This window comes from Ceratotherium simum, chromosome 15, assembly GCF_057802395.1.
Source record: "Ceratotherium simum simum isolate JZ-2026a chromosome 15, ASM5780239v1, whole genome shotgun sequence".
In the NCBI taxonomy this organism is placed as follows: domain Eukaryota; kingdom Metazoa; phylum Chordata; class Mammalia; order Perissodactyla; family Rhinocerotidae; genus Ceratotherium; species Ceratotherium simum.
In genome coordinates, this window is record NC_141914.1 from 60,502,185 (window position 1) to 60,521,018 (window position 18,834).

At 41.0% G+C, this 18,834-nt stretch overlaps 1 long non-coding RNA gene and 1 pseudogene across 1 annotated transcript in view; one reads left to right on the forward strand and one right to left on the reverse strand.

The window, feature by feature from the left end:
* LOC147915226 (uncharacterized) overlaps positions 1–10,511 on the forward strand; it is a 34,811-nt gene extending 24,300 nt beyond the window's left edge. The window contains exons 3-4 of the long non-coding RNA XR_015554522.1: positions 8,965–9,274; positions 10,303–10,511. This is a non-coding gene — a long non-coding RNA (uncharacterized LOC147915226). The remainder of the gene's footprint in view (positions 1–8,964; positions 9,275–10,302) is intronic.
* Positions 10,512–17,808: 7,297 nt separating this feature from the next.
* LOC147915227 (poly(rC)-binding protein 2 pseudogene) lies at positions 17,809–18,583 on the reverse strand (annotated as a pseudogene).
* Positions 18,584–18,834: the final 251 nt, after the last annotated feature.

Consider the following 18,834-nt stretch of genomic DNA (forward strand, 5'->3'; position numbering starts at 1 on the left):
CTGGGGAAAAAAAATTGAAGAAATTTTTTTTCTGTGTACAAAAGTAGGGGAAAGAGTTTCAGAATTTATAAAATATACTGCCTTTACATCCCAGGGTAGATTTTGTGGTCTACTTTAAAGCTTGAAAATAGTGTCTGCAAAAGCTAATTGGCTTAGTTATACTGAGGGCATCTTTCCCACTCAAAGACTGTCTGGAGATAAGCTCTCCGAAGTTGCAGAATATTATCAAATATTGAGTACTCATGATCCTGGGCACAAAATAATAGATGCAGTTTTAAAGGCTTTCTGGAGGCTCTGTTGAAATTTTTTGGACAAGGTCAAAGGCATTTTGAGATATCAAGTATTTTACTTTGTTTTTGAAAGAATAGAAAAGCAAATCCGTGCTTAAAAATGTGTTATAGGTGCCAAGTAAAGTGAAAATTTAAGTTAATTATCTAGATAATTCAAATACAAAAGTCTGAAATATTCACTGAGAGGCAAAAGTGAGTTCGACTTATATACTTTGTTCAGTTGACTTTGTTCTCTCTGCAGAGAATCAGCCTCAAAACTGGGAAGTGATGCGATTAGAAATATTTGTGTTTGTATTCTTTTGGGAGCAGCTTATATGGCGCTGAGTTGAAGGGTACCTAGCCATTAGGAACGGTTTTTTTCTAAATACTCACTTTGGTTATTATAATTTGTTTGACTCTTGCCTCCTTTTTTTCCATTAATTCTCTTGTTCAAAATGGAAAGAGAATGGTCAGGGATGTGCTTTAGTTCTCAAGTTTGTCTACTGATTTTCTGACTGTCAGTGAGCTCATTAATCATAGTGCAATCTGTTTGGAGAGAGGACCAGAGAGATGCACTGTGAAAGAGAATAAAAAGATGGGGGCACAGAAGGAAGATGGGGCAGATTCAGTCTCCAATGACACTGTGCTCATATTAGACTCAAAATGTGTGCCCATATCACACACACCCAGCAGTATATGTTTGCCAACACCCACCCCCACAAAATCGTTAAATCACAGGAAGGATGAATTACATCTTGAAAAGTATGACACAGGTACAGTTCACCTGCCCTGAGTCCCCCTATCTTTTCTGGCATGTAATTGTGTCTTTTCCGTCAGTGTAGGCAGACCCTGATATCACATTTGAGGTGTAATCAACGTGATTGGTCAGCACTGAGGGGGACGGCCGGGATAGCTCTGGAGAGCTGGACCCGGGGTCAGGGGAGAGCAATCTTGTAAGAAGGGAGTAGCAAACAGTGCACCTATTTTGGGGACCTTGACCTTCCAATAAATCACATCATAGCACACCCACCATTACAATGTTTTACATTTGCATAACAGTTTTGGTCTAAGAATCTTGGAGATTTTTCAAGAAATAGCATTGCTATTATAGTTCTGTTTTTATATAAGTGGAAATAGTGAATCACAGGATTAAAGTACCTTTTAAAGGCATTGTTTAGTGCTAGATGAGGCTGATAGTTGGTAAGAAGTATAGAAATCAAGGAGAAATGTATATGTATCTAATGACATCGACCAAAATAAATCAGAAATGTGATTCCAACAATTTTTCACCTTATTTCATTTTTTGCTTCTTTCTGCCTCCCAACAACTCAAAATTCTTATATCTCTGTAAACCTGCTCTTAGGAATGTTCTAGAATCAAATTTGTGGATTTCAGCCAGTATGTTACCTCTTCCAGAGATATTTATATTTTAAGCCTTTTCTTTTTTTGTGAAAGATAAAGTTTGTCCTCAGTAAAAGGAATTTCAAATCAAAAGAGCGTGATGAAGAACTGTTTTTGGAAGTAGAAAGTCCATTCTAGTACAGGTCTGCTTGCTTCATCTGTAAGTGTTAATGGTTCTTGTCTGTAAATATTTCTTTATATAAGTAAGAGACAAAAAGTCAGAGAGAGTCTCTGCTAATTAAGTGGAACGTCATCAATTAGCTTTGAGATAGTTGACTATTAAAAGAATTTTCTGGCCATTCCCTGACATAAGCCAAGAAGTATTCCTGGGTGTGTTTCCTGGTAAGATTGCAATAGCCTATGTGACTCAGTTAGTAACACAGTTCCTCCCACTCCCTCCACCCCAAGCGTATTTGGAGAGACTTTTTTTTGGATATACTTATAATTAAAGAAAAAAGTAGCAAATTTGGAAAAAAGAATATGCTAAACATCTGGGCTATTTAAGAAAACTGTTTTAAAAGAATGACTCTAGGGGCTGGCCCCGTGTTGTAGCGGTTAAGTGTGTGTACTCCGCTGTGGCGACCTGGCTTTGGATCCTGGGCGCGCACCGATGCATCGCTTGTCAGGCCATGCTGTGGTGGCATCCCATATAAGGTGGAGGAAGACCGGCACAGATGTTAGCCCAGGGCCGGTCTTCCTCAGCAAAAAGAGGAGGATTGGCTACAGATGTTAGCTCATGGCTGATCTTCCTCAGAAAAAAAAAAAAAAGAATGACTCTATTATATCTGTGAAACATCACCCATATTATCTTTGGTAAAATAAAAAAGGAAATACTTGGTTGAAGACAATAGTAGAGTTCATGTTTTCATGATCACAATATAAATTCATTAAGTTTGTTCCAAGGATTTGTCAGTTTCCATATGATTTATTCTTGTTAACAAGGGCAAATATATTGTTTTTTTTTTTTTTTTTTAAAGATTTTATTTATTTTATTTTTCCCCCCAAAGCCCCAGTGGATAGTTGTATGTCGTAGCTGCACATCCTTCTAGTTGCTGTATGTGGGACTCGGCCTCAGGATGAACGGAGAAGTGGTGCCTCGATGCACACCCGGGATCCGAACCCGGGCCACCAGCATCGCAGCGCGCGCACTTAACCACCAAGCCACAGGGCCGGCCCAGGGCAAATATATTGAATTAAAGTTTCGTATCAAACCTATGTCCTGTAGGATTTAAAGTAAACCAGTCTGGATGACACATGGGTATGACGCAGAAAATCACTAATGAAAATAAGGCAGGATTCCAAGTGTATCAGATGTCCATGTTTGTGTGTGTTATATATTAAAAATTGGATTTGTGATTTCATAAATCTAAGGCCTTGACTTGGTTTTAAGATTTTGATATTTTAATGACCCATCCAGACCCCTTCTTCAACGTCCCTTGAGTATTTCAAAGCCTCTACTTCTCCACTTCTGACAACGCTTGGTGTGCTTATACCCTAGACCTTGTCATCACCTGGGCATACTTTACCTCCATTTTTTTTTTTTTCCTTTAGGTACAACCTTTTCTCCTTCAACCTCTCCCATTTCTCAAATCCTCTGAAATGGTTCTTCTTTCCTTTCTACCCCTGGCACTCCTCCATGTAGCCTGTGAGGCCCACTCCAGCCTCTTGTCTCCCTCTGCTCACTTGGAGTCTTGTCTGGGCCAGACTTGGTCTTTGAGAATGTGTATTTAGAAAGGTGAACAGCTTTGATCTCGTTGTGATGTCCTTTCCCTTAACACCTCCCTCTTTTTCCAGTCTGTTGGCCACCATTTCCTTTGCTTCCAGCTGCATGTTTGGGAAAGAGAGAGCATGGGAGAGGCACGTTCCACTTAACCACGTCACTCCACTCATATTCTGTTGGCCAGTGGAGCTGCAAGGGAGGTGGGAACATGTAGTGGTACACGGAGATACCGATGAGTATTAACAGTTTCTTCAACATCTACCTTGTGAGATTGTCTTGAGAATTAAACATAATAACATTTGTAAAGTATTTAGCTCAGTGCTCAGTAGATAGTTTTCTCAATATATTTTGGAATTCCAGTTTAATGAAAGTTGTTTTTCTCATTATAAGTTGATGAATTAGCATTCCACTTTATATTTATATATTTCTGTGAATTTGGTTAATGCCAGCCAAAGTCAGAAGGGTCTCTTCACACTCAGAGTATTGATAAAAGTACATTACTGGGTCTGCTTATGCAAAGAACACCTAGAAACCATCTAGAAACACCACCTTGTGGAATCACGTCCTTGGAGCAGTCAACTCCGAGATGAAAGTGCTCAGTCACAGTTGGTGCCTTTCTTGGAATTGCACCAGGTTCTATAATATATTTTTTCCTTCTGATCTGAGCTGGGCTTTCAATATTAAGAGCCAGGGGGCAGAGTATCTATCTACCTATACGGACTTTTTGGGTCATCCTCAGTTATTTCCAGTAGGCTCCTTTGTCCCATTCCCCACAGCAGTGCCTGAGCTTGTTGTAGGATGCCTGCTGTGGAGTTTCCTCCTGGTGTAGCCTGGAGTGGCATTTGCCTGGAGGTCCTGCCGCTCACTCCATAACCTACTCCAGCTAGCTTACCTTCTAATGCTGACCCTGACTGTGTCACACTTTCTCCTGATTCCATACCTTTGTATCTTCTCATCCTTTTGCCACTTGCTTCCCAGATCAGGGCCCATCTACCCCCAGCAGAGGCTGGCACATCTGCTTCAACATAAATTTAACTCACTGGTGAGAAAGAAAAGCTATTATTTTTTATTTTGGAACAAACGTAAATATGTTAGGGAATAGAATGTAAAATCCTCTTGAATTTTAAATCTAGAACTGCAAGAAAATTTCTTCCAAAAATTGGGTGGAACTCTTCCTCCGTTTCTAGTTTGCTTTCCGTTGCTGATTTGCATGTCCTGGGATAAGAGTTTAAGGAGCACCAATCTCTCACGTTCCCATCTGGTCAACCTGGACTCGCTCTTGCTGAGTCTAATATAGGCCCTGTTCCAGCATGGCACTTTCTCTTAGGCCATTCCTCATGTCCTTTGGCTGGTAGAGATGCCTCTTTTTCATTCTCAGAGCCTTGCATGGTTCTCTTATGGACCTTGTTTATATTTTATTAATTATTTACTTATTTAACAAAAAAATATAGCACTTACTAAGGGCCAGACAGTCTCCTAAGTGATGAACGTATTTTAATTCTCATGATCACCATATGAGGGAGGTACTGATTTGTGTGTGTGTGTGTGTATTTATATATGTAAATGTAGGTGAATGTATATATTTGTGTGTGTGTGTATGTGCATGTGTGTGTATAAAAGACTGAGGCACAGAAGTTAAATAACTTTCTCAAAGTCACACAGCCAATATAAGCCATAAGCCAGAGTCAAGATTTGAGCTCGAATGTCTGACTTCTAAGTCTATACTCTTATAGTCACTAGGTTATGCTGCCTCTTGCATTAATTGTTGGTTAATTTCTCTCTTTTCTCTAGACTATAAGGGCCTTGAGGATGGAGTTTCTTTTATCTCTGTATCCCTCAAGCCTAGAATGAGGCCAGGCACACAATAATGTGCAGCGAATATTGGGTAACCCTGTCCACACAGAGGGTGGAGGGCACTGGGACCGGGTGCCTGGGCCGAGGGATGCTGCCCTTAGTCACCCGATCACCTTCTTGATGTCCAGAGCCAGTGGCCTCCAATTGCTAGAGGAATTTTAAACTCATTTCATCCTGTGCTTTCTGGAACAAGTTGTGAAACTTTTGTATAAAATATCTTTAGACATTTTCCTGGAATATTCTAATAATTTCTTTGAATGTCTGAATGGGAATTCTAGGATTCCAATTTCCCTCTGTACCCTGTTGTTTACGATTCTAGGAAATATGGTTTAGTTGTGCCTATTCAAGGTTTGTGGAAGGTTGAGAGCCTTTGTGCCAAGCTCTGAGATTTCAGTCTGTGCTGCTTGTCTTAGATCCCTGCTGTCCCGGGCAGACTTGACCAAAAAACCAACCAACCAACCAACCCAACAGCTTTCGAGGCTTTGCAAGTCGAAGCAAACATCACTTCCTGCAATATCAGTACTGCCTCTTGGAGTCTTTCCTAAGCAACATCTCAGGAAAGTGGTTTGGGATCACAATTCTATATTCCCTGTGAGCTGAAGCGTTTCGAAAACATGCTTGTTGCAAGTGATGAGTGGTTAGAAATAAGTCTACCAAGGGTTAGTTCCATGTAGGAGTGATCATCAGAGCTTAAGAAATCAAAACCATGTTTTTCTTAGAAAACGTTTTCTACATGAATATCAAGCTGGGGATCCTCCTTATTTTGTTTATAATTGAAAAGAGGGCTTTGCATTACAGCAAATTTTGACTCCCTTGTGGTGTTTGTTTCTCCTGGCTGCCCTACCGTATTACACACACACACACTTTTTTTGTTGGTTTCTGTTTGGAATATGTTGAGAAAATGTGGTCTCTGTGCTATCAGTGCCCACGTCAACATTCATTGACTCACTAATATGGTAAACATGGTGTGTAACTTTTACCATTACCTGACTTTCACCTGATTTTCTTTTTCAAAAACATCTTTACACATGTCTTTCTATGATCAGATAGTTAGAATTATGTCAAAATTATTCTTTCTCCCTGTTTCCTCCTACTTGCCCTCCCCCCGCCCCCAACCTCCAACTTCGGAAACAAGCCATCAGTGCTTTTATAGTCATAGAGTACCTTGAGGGAGGAAATAGTTCTCTTTCCTCCTGAGGGCAGTCTAGCAAATTCTGCACATACCAAGAAGTGTGAATCAGTACAGCGAGGTCAAAAGGACCATATGGTTGAATTCAGATCCTGAAGCAGTTACCTTGGATATAAATGATTGTGCCACTAATTGTTTATGACATGTTAAGGGTTATGCACTGCTAAGATTATAAATAACAAGAATTGGGAGTAGTATATTTGAATTACAGATTGAGTATTACCTGTGGTAGGTAGACACTATGTGAAAAACATAACTGACACAGCCAAAGATCAATGCTTCACATACTCACACTTAGGATGTGTATTATGCAAGGATACATACATACATACATATATGTATATATATATTTATTTATAGCCTGTCTTATCCCAGAAAGGATTTAAGATTATTTACCAAAATATACACGACACAGAGATGAAATAGAAAGCAGGTAGATGAAGGTACCAGGTCCTAGCTGAGGGCAGGAGAGATGCGGACGGAGCTCGGAGGGTCCTAGCACGTGCAGTGTGTGCTGTAAAGATGGGCCTCCGCTCCTGTTGGGCTACAGAGCTTTTGCTCCATGTCTTTGCTCCATGTTGGGCTCTATGAGCTCAGCAGCTAACATAAAGAGAGACACAGGCCCGAAACTCACTTAGTGGGGGCAGAACCACTCCTGATACTGAGAAGAACAGGAGGGAGCCAGCCCCGATGGCCTGGTGATTGAAGATTGGCGTGCTGCCCCTTGGCGGCCCAGGTTCGGTTCCCAGCGTGGAACCACACCACTCGTCTGTCAGTGGCCATGCTGTGGGGGCAGCTCACACGGAAGAACTAGAAGGACTTACAACTAGGATACACAACCATGCACTGGGGCTTTGGGGAGAGAAGAAAAAAAGAACAAGAGGAATTTTTCATAAAGAAAGTGTCATAAAAGAATAAAGTCCTCACAACATCGCCCAAGTAAGTACAGTGATGAGTTTTATTTGGCTGCTCCATGATCCTGTGTGCCCTGTAGCTAGCTGATACTCACCCCTCCAGAAACAGTTGTTTTTGATTTGTGGAGCTGCTTATAGTTTACATGGCTCAGGAATCTTTGAGGTAGGGAGGATGGCAAAATATTATTGTTTTTCTAGGTATAGGCAACAATACTTTGACAGCCAAGGTAAAGTCAATGTATATTCAAAAAAATTGCATACATATTTAATTCCAGAAATAATTACAATATTTCTTAATTTCAGAGGAGTTATTGTTATTATTATTTTTGCTTACTGTCACTTGATGTTGTTTATTTGAATATTTCTCCTATACCTTCTGGTATGTGTATAATGGAAAGAGGGCAGAGATTAAGAGATTTTAAAAAAATTTCTTAGGGTCAGCCCTGGTGGCCTAGTGGTTAAGTTTGGCATGCCTTGCTTTAGCAGCCGAGGTTCAGTTCCCGAGCGTGGACCTACACCACTTGTCTGTTAGTGGCCATGCTGTGACTGCGGCTCTCACACAAAAAGAGAAAGATTGGCAGTGGATGTTAGCTCAGGGCGAATCTTCCTCAGCAAAAAGAAAAAAGAAATTTCTTATGTTTTCTGTGTTTGCTTTAGACTCTTAAAAAATTTTTACAAAAGTGATACATGTTCATTATAGAAGATTTAAAAAATACAGAAACAGACAAATGGCCTAAAATATCACCATCTAGAAACAACTTTGACATGTTATGTCTTTATGTATATGGTGTATGCATTGACTTAATTTTCTAATTTTATGAGTTAACCACAGCCATAGCAACTAGCGCCATAGCTTCTCTACTTATGATTAAGTGAAACTATTGATTTTCTATTTACTTTGCACACACAGACAGAACTATCCTAAGATGCTATGGAATGGGAAGAGAAACAAAATACAAAGCTTTGAGGTTAAGGCCAGAGACTTGAGATAAAGTCTGACATTCACAACCGGCACCTCCCCCTTTTTTAACATTAAATCCTTTTAGGTCTCAGTTTCCACAAAGTAAAAATATTACCAAAATGATGGTGCTTCAGAAAGTACATATGCAAATGTTATTGTCCTTGTAACTAACACGGTAGCTTGGAAGTTGGACAGGAACCCAATGACCAGGGTCCTGACCATATGCTCTTGACCCTTTAATATTGAAAGAAAAGAGGTGGAAAAAAGAGGAGAGATTAGAAAGAACACTCCAAATTGGTGACCAGATCTACAGGTCACGAGGTCAGATATGAACTCCTCCAAGCAGGTCTTCTTTTCTTTCTTATCCCCTTAGCTTTTCCCTCTTCTTTCCCCCATTTCTACTTTCCTTTCTCTATTTTCCTTTTTCCTTTCTCTTCTTTCTCCTCCTCTTCCTCATCTCTCTCCCCTTTTCCCTCCTCCTCTTCTCCTTCTTCCTCTTTCTTCTCCTTGTCCTCTATCTTTCATTGACCTGCATTCTAGACGTTTTATGTTAAAACAGGGAAAGAAAGGTAGGATTCAGCCCTTAGAATTGAGTTTGAATTTTGAATCCCAGTGAAAACTTATTTAAAATCTATGACAGTTTTTGTTTTAACCAGGGCCACAGCTAAAAAGAAGATGGTCCTTTCTCCTGGAGACTCAGATATGGGATTTATGGATGGGCGGGGGTCTATAATTCCAGCGTCACTGCTGAGGGTGAGATGACCATCTTGGCCACCGACACGATTGCTCTCAACCATCCCTTCATTCCAAGGCCATGGCTGCTGAAAATTACAACCCCGGAAAAGTTGTCTGAGTTTTAAGAGAGGAGTGGACGTCTTCTCTCATGAACCCTATAGGCAGTCTGCTGCTTTCATATATAAAACCTTCCTGAAAGCATGAAAGAAAATTGAATATCAAAAATATAAGGTAAGTCTAATTATACCAACTTAAAACACAGATGTGTTTCTAATGTATCATATATGTGCTCAAATTTTGATCTTTTTTTTCCCATGTAACAGAACTCACTGTCACCTGGGTTAAGTTCAATGAACATCTGAATAAGGATGAAATCTGTAGCTTTTGGCATGTCCACTGATTTCCCTTTTTGTCTCAATAGCATTACTTTTATGAAACCTGTATTTTTCACTAATATCAACCATTCCATTTTCTCATTTCCCACAACTTTTTATAAAATACTAATGGCAAAATAGGATAAAACAGTCAAACTCTTTCTACAGCACTACCCACTGACAAAGATGGCTGTGCTGGCTGAAGTGAGTGACCACCTGGCCTCAGGCAGCCCCCATGTCGTGGCTCAAAATGTTTGGGAGCCAAGAAAAAGTTCCGAATGTGGCCAACAACAGTGAGTTTAAGGGCTCTAATGGGGGCCAGCCAGTGGCGCAAGCCGTTAAGTGCACGCGCTCCGCTGCGGCGGCCCGGGGTTCGCCGGTTTGGATCCTGGGCACGCACCGACGTGCCGATGCACCGCTTGTCAGGCCATGCTGTGGCAGCGTCCCATATCAAGTGGAGGAAGATGGGCACAGATGTTAGCCCAGGGCCAGTCTTCCTCAGCAAAAAAAAAAAAAAAAAAAGGAGGATCGGCAGGTGTTAGCACAGGGCTGATCATCTCACAAAAAAAAAAAAAAATTAAGGGCTCTAATGTATAATGTTTGTAAAAAAAAAAAGTATGGGTTATATGGAAGTTGAATTTGAAAAAATAGAGGACCATGTGTATAAGGAAATGGATACGGTAGAAAAAAATAGCATAAAAGTAAAATCTAAACAACAACAAAACAACTCAGTTGTAAGCATAATAACGACTTTTATGTTTGGGATATGGGTTGCTAATATTTAATTTTCTTTTATTTGGGGAATGGGATGTGTGTCGAGACAATAAGAGAAAAGGGAGAAATATTTCTCAGAGACATTGCCATTTTAGTGTATTTTCCCCGCAGCATCATTCAAGTCGACAGGAAAAAGTATCATCACCTGGAGATGTACGTATGGAGGTGGAGAGAGACATTTGCTCTTAGTCCAGGAGCACTGCTGGGTGTGGGCTGCGTTCCAGCATGTGGGTGATGAGACGACTGAGGCAGCCTGTGCCCCCGAAGAGCTCAGATGCGTTTTGCATGATACTGAGAGTTCAAAAATAAAAAGTGGAAACAATGAGATTTATTGAATAATGAGATTTATTTTATTTTATAAACATCATATTTTATTTTAAAATTTGGTACGGTAATAAAGTTTCAGAGAATTTGTAAGGACAGTGCAGGACAGAAAACTTTTGTTTTCCTGAACACTTTGAGAGTAAGTTGCTGACCTGCTATGTCATCATTCCTGAATAGTCTAGTGTGCATTTCCCCACAAGCACATTCTTCTGTGTAACACCAAATAAACAGCAAAATCAGGAAATTAACACTAAATCATTGCTAACTTCTAATCCTTAGGCCCCATGTAAGTTTTACCAATATTGTCCTAGTTATGTGCTTTATAGCAAAAGGATCCGGTTCGGAACCACACGTTGTATGTAGCTGTCATGTTCGTCTCCTTCAGACTGGAAGAAGTCCGTAGTCTTTCTTTGACTTTCACAACCTTGACACTTTTAAGAATCGCAGGCCAATTATATGGTAAAATGTCGCTCAATTTGGGGTTGTCCGACATGTCATGATTACCTTCAGGTTTTGCGCTGTTGGTAGGAGTATCCCAGTGTTCTCTTGCATCCTCTCAGGTGACGTAGTTTCCATTTGTCCCATTACTAATGAAGTTCACTCTGATCACCTGACTAAGGTGGCATCTGCCAGGCTTTTCCATTGAAAGTTTCTCTTACTCCCTTTGGTAATTTGAAACTATATTTCTCCTCAAACTTTCAATCCATTCATTTATTTAAATCTGTTTGGACTCATGGTTTCCTATTTTATTCAATAGGTTATAGCTATTGTTTTTATTTCGATGCTCCAGTTATCCCTGATTTGGCCAGTGGCAGCCCCTTCAAGCTGAGTTCTATGTCCTTTTGACATTTCCCCATCATTCTTTGAGCACTTCCTTGCTTTGATATAATAAGATGTTATAGGCTCATCTTATAGTCTCCCTCCCTCCCATGATTCCCAGCTCTAGAATCATCCATTTCTCCAAGAAATCTAGGTTGCCGTTACTGGAGAATCATATTTATAACCCAAGATCTGGGTGCTAGGTGTGTTCATTGCTATGAGAGTTTGGCTGTTCCCAGGCCCTCTCAGGGGACAGAGCTAGAGAATACAGTACATATATATAAAGCATATAGATGCAAATGTGTCTTTATACACATATGGTTTTATTTATATGCATGTATAATGACACATTTGCATCTATATGCTTTTCTATATCTTTATACCCATATATATTGAAAATCACGAGTTTGCACTGATACCTCCAATTCCACTCCAACACCATTTCATTCTAGTTTTTCTTCCTTTCCATATTTATAGCTTCCTTCTCTGACAATGAGGAACCTGACTCTTAACATCCTTAACTCATTTACTCATTCTGTCAATCCCCGGTATGTAACCTATCTCTGCTGCTGCCCTCTTGCCCACGTGGACACTCACCTCCCTTGGGCTGAGACAGGGTGTGCGGGGCTGACCCCACCTGATGGACACCTGTTTACCCTGCCTGGGCTGTAGCACTCTGGGCTGGGTGGCCCCAGGCCTGGATGCCTTCCTCACTGTCTTTGGGCTCTGACAGCTTACACCAGGCTGCCCCTTCTCATGCACGCTCCTTCCCCAGCTCTGGCTCTGACCCCCACGGCGGGCAGCCATCCTGCGTGGTCACTGCCTTGCTCCATGTGGGCTCTAACACCCTGCTCTGGGCCCCTGTGGCTCTCTCCCTCGGGGGTAGATGCTGACCTTCCTCTGCTGCACTTCACGGCTTCAGGCCCACGCTGTTGGGAGGGGAAGGCAAAGGGAAGGGGAGAGAAGAAAGGAAAAGAACAGTAAGGTCTATTTTAAATTCTAAAATTTGAAAGAAATCAAACAATGTACATCATTATATATTTGTTTTCCATACCAATGAGAAGTGAGGCATTCTCTAGGTCTTCTAAAGAAGACTAAAAGATTAAACATGTTTGTAAACTTTACATTTATTTTCTTCTGTGGACTAATGTAATGCTGGATAATTAGACTCAGGTTCCTCATTTATAATCTTATGTGGGGCCAGAAGGGAAGTCTCTTTCAATATACAATCTTTCCTTTTTTAATATGCCCAGAAGGATTGGAAAATATTGGGAATTTACAATTATTGGTGAAGAGACCAGATTGTAAAGCTATTATGGTTTAAAACAAGGTCAGCATGGCTCCCTTTAATCACTTCACGCAATTTCACCCCAAAGGCATTTATCCTTGTCTTTATCCATTGAAATACATTGTAAACCCTATTAATTTAATCCAGAGATGTCAAACAGTTATTTCTGACTCCATTTTGCCATTCTATTTGAGGTAATTACTACCAAGTGATCAGTGATTGAGCCTGAAAAAGTGTTTAATTATTATTAATTGAATAACCACTGAGTTAATAAAACTGTCCTAGGATATTATACTGGAAATTAATTGAATATGATATATATATCTACCTTCAAGAAATTATATCCTGAGGGAAATCATAGAGGAGGAACAATCCTTTCTACTTGGGAGAAAAGACACTTAATAAATGCTCATTAAATGAAATATTTTCCTAGTATTTGGGAGCTGGGGTAGCTTAGGGGAGCTGAATAACAATTTTATTTATGCAGATTTTTAATATGGCAAACATCTGAAGTTAATTCACAAAGTTGGAAAATCCAGTGCCTTGTCTGAGAATTTTAATATCTAGCTAGTAAGCTGGATTAAAAAAGGTGTCTATATAGTCAGTTGTTTATTTTATTATGTAAAAAGTAGTAACAAGGGGAGATCAAATTATGGTAAAGAACCTAAAGTCAGAAAGCTTGAAATGGCCACAAGCCCCTCCCTTTCTTTTTCTTTTGAAACTCAAGACACCAAGCAATTTTCTTAAATAATAGTAGAGCATAAGATACAGGTTTTCTGCCTCTGACTGGCTTAACCTTGCATTGTTCCATGATTCTGGCTTAGGATTCTTACTAACTCTTATGTGGAAGAATTGCAAGGCCTTTGATGCAAGCCATGATTCTGGAATTGTTGTCTCATGAATTCGCAGACCAAAAACGAAGGGAGATGTTTTGCCCTTGATAATGCAATGAGAGGGTTGGAAGGGTTATCGCAAGTAAGTTAAGTGTGTCTGCAGAATACGCAGAATCCAGGAAGCTCACTGAAAAAGAAAGATGACAAAAATACCCAATAATATGTTTAGTGATTCATCACGACCTTCAAATATATTTCACTTTTCTTTAAGTGAATGTGTATGTGTTTTAAAAACATTAAATAGAGTCTGAATATAGTTTCCAGGATTCAACAATCCTTGAAGAGCGTTGAATAACAGAATCAAAAGAAACAAACTGAGAGAAACCGTGAACAAGGATGAAAAGATTGTGGTCTCTGGAAACAGTCAAGAAAAAAGATTACTGACCACAGAATGAGACCACCTATTTGAGTTCTGGGAAGATAGAAAAGGAATAAAGTGATGAATCAAGAGGGAAAGTACTTTGCTAAGAGGCAAGAACAACACTTTTGTTTGCAGAAGCAAACAACTCTGAGACTTCAAAGAAAACCGTTTTTTCTGTCTTCTTTTTCGTTTCTTTTTGTTTAAATTGTTAAGAACTCAGTGACAGAACTGTATCTGATAATGGCACAGTGGACTTTGGGAACCATTGCCTCTTAGATTTAATCCTAGATTAAATTGTGCTTAATGTCACTTAAAAATTTCAGCTCACTTTCTTATTATGATGGATAAATAAACCATAACTGGACTCCCAAATTCAAAACTTGAAATCATTTTACTCACAAAAAGTACACTCTATGTAGCCGTTATAAAGGGAAACACCAAACCCCAAAAGGACAACCTAGTTCTCTACCTACCCCACACCTGCGCCTGAGCAGCTGAAGGTGGAGGGAGGGAGAAGGTCGGGAAATTCCACTCTGCTGGCTAGTCTCACTTCAGATTTATTGTTATCCCAGGCAGACAGTCATCGTGCACGTTTATGGCACATTATCTTTTCCTCTCTACCAGAGGGACCATTTCACTGTTCTCTTCTCTCAGCCCTCCGACAGCCTCTCTGCTGGTCTCCCTCTCAGCTGATGACATTGCTTCTTAGTTTACTGAGAAAATAGAGGCAATCAGGAGATACCTACCTTATCTTCCTCCCTCCAACTCCACCTGCCTCCATGTCCACACCTTCTTCGCTTTGTTGTATCATTCCAGCATCTCTGCGCCTGAATGGGACAACTCCCCGCCGAGCACGGAATCACTGAAGCGCATTCGGTGCTGCCTCCTCGAGAACTTGGCCCCTGCAGTCATGCCCTCTCCTTTCTGCACCATCAATTTTCACCTACTTAAGAGATCATTCCCATCAGCACACAAGTGTGTGATGTCTCTCCTATTAAAAAAACCGTCTCTTTGTGCAATTTCTCCTCCATTATAGCTGTTCTTCATGGCAAAACTCCTTTAAAGCAGAAACAGTTATTTGGTGTCTTCACTTCCTCACCTCCATTCACTCTATAACTCACTGCCATCAGGATTTCATCCCCACTGCTTCAGTGATACCATCTCATCAGAGTCACTAGGGACTTCTATGCTGCCAAGTCCCATAGCCAATAACACGTACTACTGCTGAGTACTCCTTTTTCCTCGAAGTACTCTCTTCTCTTGGGGTTCAGTTCACTATCCTCTCCTAGGTTCTTCCTACTTTACTGGACACTTCCCCATCTCCTCTGCTGGCTCCATCCGACCTCCTGGACCTCTAAATGTTGGAGGACCCTAGGGACAGTGTCCTTGACTCTCTTTGCTTTTGTTTCCTACCCTTTCTAGGTAAGCTTAACCAGCCTCATGGTCATCTATTTGCAGATTAGTCTCAGATTTATATCTCCTCTGAGTTCCAAGCTCATACAACTGTCTGCCTACTAGTCATCTCTGCTTGTATGCCTAATAGGCCTCTCAAACTAGACGTGTCTAAAACCAGACTCTTAACTTCCATACCGTGCTTCTTCCCTAGCCACCACCATCTCAATAATGGTGACTCTACTTAATCAGTAGCTCAAGCCAAAACCTGAGGTGTCATCCTGGTGCTTTTCTTTCTTTCACTCCCCATATCTAATCAGCAAAACCTATTGGTTCATTCAAATTATCTGAAATCGGACTACTTCTCACCACCTCCTGTGCTCTCTGGGTTCCTTTTGGGTTCTGCTAATGGCAGGCGCCAGTGGGATGGCAGTGAGTGGGAACAAGGAAAGGCCAGGGTATTTCACCCCGTCCCCCTCTTTGCTTCAGGCCTGATCTCTAGCTGGAGCTGTATCCCCCCAACTCCACAGGCCGCCCCACTGTGGCCCCGCTGGCACTGGGCTCTCCTGTGACCCTGTTTCTTCCTTCCTTTGCCCCTTCAGCCCTTGGGATGGTATCACCTTGCCTCTTTTGCCTGGCATTCCTCTTCATGCCCCGTGAACAGCCCCTTTATCAAAGTCTCTTCATTTGAGTCCTCTGAGGGTGGAGTGCTTTTCCTGCTGGCCTGCTAATTGACACACTACCCAATCTGAAATACCACCCTCTCTACTTTTTATCCTTTCAACTATTTTTATCATAGTACATCCTGTTAATTGAAATATATTATCTACATTTTTTTTCTTTTCATTTTCTGCCCCCTTCTTCCCTCCTCTAAAAAGTAAGCTGTCTGAGGGCTTTTCTTTTTACTTTCACTTTTGTATTTGTAGCCCCTAGAAGAATGCCTGATGCAGAGTTTCATGTAAACATGTTTCTAGGAAAGATGTTCCTGACATATTAAAAAAAAAAAAAATGCAAGTTAAAGAAGAATATTATGGTGTGGTTCTATTTTTTTTTTTTAAAAAAACTAGCTATCCAGGGGCCGCCCCGTGGCGTAGCAGTTAAGTGTGTGCGCTCCGCTGCTGGTGGCCCGGGTTCGGATCCCGGGCACGCACTGACGACCTGCTTGTCAAGCCTTGCTGTGGCGGCGTCCCATATAAAGTGGAGGAAGATGGACACAGATGTTAGCCCAGGGCCAGTCATCCTCAGCAAAAAGATGAAGATTGGCATGGATGTTAGCTCAGGGCTGATTTTCCTCACACACACAAAAAATCTACCTATCCAGATATAATAACTGAGTAGTAAAAAGAAAGGTCTGGAAGCATATACACCAAAATATTAACAGAGGTTCCTTCCCAGGGAGTGGATGATAGGACTTGGTTTTCTGCTTTGTTCATATCTGTATAGTTTGCATTTGTAGAAGAAGCAAGCAGAGCCGCTGGAAGCCTATAAGAAGTTTTTGGGCAAATTAGAAAAAGTCATCCTCCCACCATTGGGTAGACACAGCCCCATTGGCACCAGGAGAATGGATTTTATCCCTCGCTTATCACCATTTTGAACACACAACTGTATAATTTTACCTCTTGGCTTGAAGACTACATATTGTTATTATTTTTTTTTCTTAAAGATGTATGCACATCTCTCTTGCTCTCTCTCTCTCTTTTTTTTTTTTTTGGTGAGGAAGATTGGCCCCGAGCTAAATTCTGTTGCCAATCTTCCTCTTTTTGATTGAGGAAGATTGTCCCTGAGCTAACATCTGTGCCAATCATCCTCTACTTTTTATGAGGGATGCCACCACAGCATGGCTTGATGAGCAGTGTGTCCATCCCAGGATCCAAACCTATGAACCCTGGGCCGCCGAAGTGGAGCATGCAAACTTAACCATTACACCACCGAGCTGGCCCCTACATATTATTTTTTAAGGTCAGAGAAATGTTGATTTTATATACTTTCCCCTCAATTTCTTTTTCAGCTCACCTTTTACATTTTTTTGAAAAATTCTTGACATTAAAAACCAAAGTGAAATATATTAATAGTCTCTTATTACCTTTTCATGACAAAACAGAACTAATGTTCTGAGTAAGAGAACTTACTTGTGGGCAAGAAGTAAAATAAACAACAGAAAAAACTTATAAAACTAAGTAGTGAACTCACTGTTTACAGCTGAACACAGAAAGCTATTACAATACCCTAATGAAAAAAGTCATAACTTGATAATAAAGTAATGTAGAAACTGAAAATTTACAAACCACTTAAAGCCTGGAATTGCTGACTATTCAGAAATTCCACAGATGGATCATGAGAGGTATGTAGCAGAAGGGGTCCCCTATGGGCCAGGTCAATGTTGGCAGCAGAGCTAATTTGAAATCATACCTTAGATATTTGAACAGATTTCATTGAATTCGACTTGGCTCCTGATTATGCAGCTAACTAAATATTTTAGAAAAAATGAGTTTATGGGAACTCGAATGCAGAAGCACCTGATTAGGCCCTGGAGAGCGGAATTAGGTGCCACAGAACCTGGTATAGTCACATAACATAGGGAAACCAGACTTTTGCATTTCCATTTGGTGCAGCTTGGTCAACCCCAGAGGTAGCCCCTCCAAGTCAGAGTTGAGGCACATGGATGGTGCCTTACATATAGTGTGGGGAAAGTGATACTTGTTGTCTGTGCTGTGTCTGTCTTGACGCCTGCAAAGATGACCAGAGAAGTGGAGAGCTTGTGCTGATACTGGACAGTCATGCCTGCCAGGGGAACCAGGGAGTCTCCAACGAGACCCTGGAGATCTGGTCCACGAGGTCGGTGATGGATGGTGACATGTGAGCAGTAGTGATGGCCTGCTCACTTGAGTTGTCTCCAACCTGCCCTGCCACCTGGTCCTGAGCCTTGTACTCTCAAATTTCATTCATCTTGTATCTACCTTTCCCAAAGAGAGAGCCACACTGGTGAGAAGGGATAAATATTTTGAAAAAAGTGAGTTCATGGAAACCCAAGTGCAGAAGCACCCAGTTGGGCCTTAGGCTGACGGGGGGTCAGTTCCGCTGGTCATAGAGTGGCTGATGTCCTCTTTCAGACTCTCAATGATCACAGCAAACGCTTTTATAGATGGCATTAGTGGATCTAGCCAAAACAATGATTCTCTCAGGACAATTTCTTTCTGAGATGTTGCTATATGCATTACTCTCCCCATGCATTACCTTAACTATTGCTACTTTTTCCTCCATGATTCTCCCAACTTCCTTTCCATGTAATCTGCTTTTAGTCACACTAGAGTCCATCTAAGCAGTGTCTGGGGAGTTGGATACTATTAAGTGGTTAAGTATTTGGACACTGGTGGGAGTATATGCCAAAAATTGTGGGCTCAGGGTGACTGAGAGGAAAAGAGGAGCAGGAGGGAAGGGAAAGGTGGGATTCTAGAGATGGATCCATGGGAGCATGGAACAATAAGGGCAGGGGGACAGTGAAGGGAAGCCTTTGTCAAAGAGGAGAAAGGAGAGGAAGAGGATGGTGGAGGATCAATAAGTGAGAA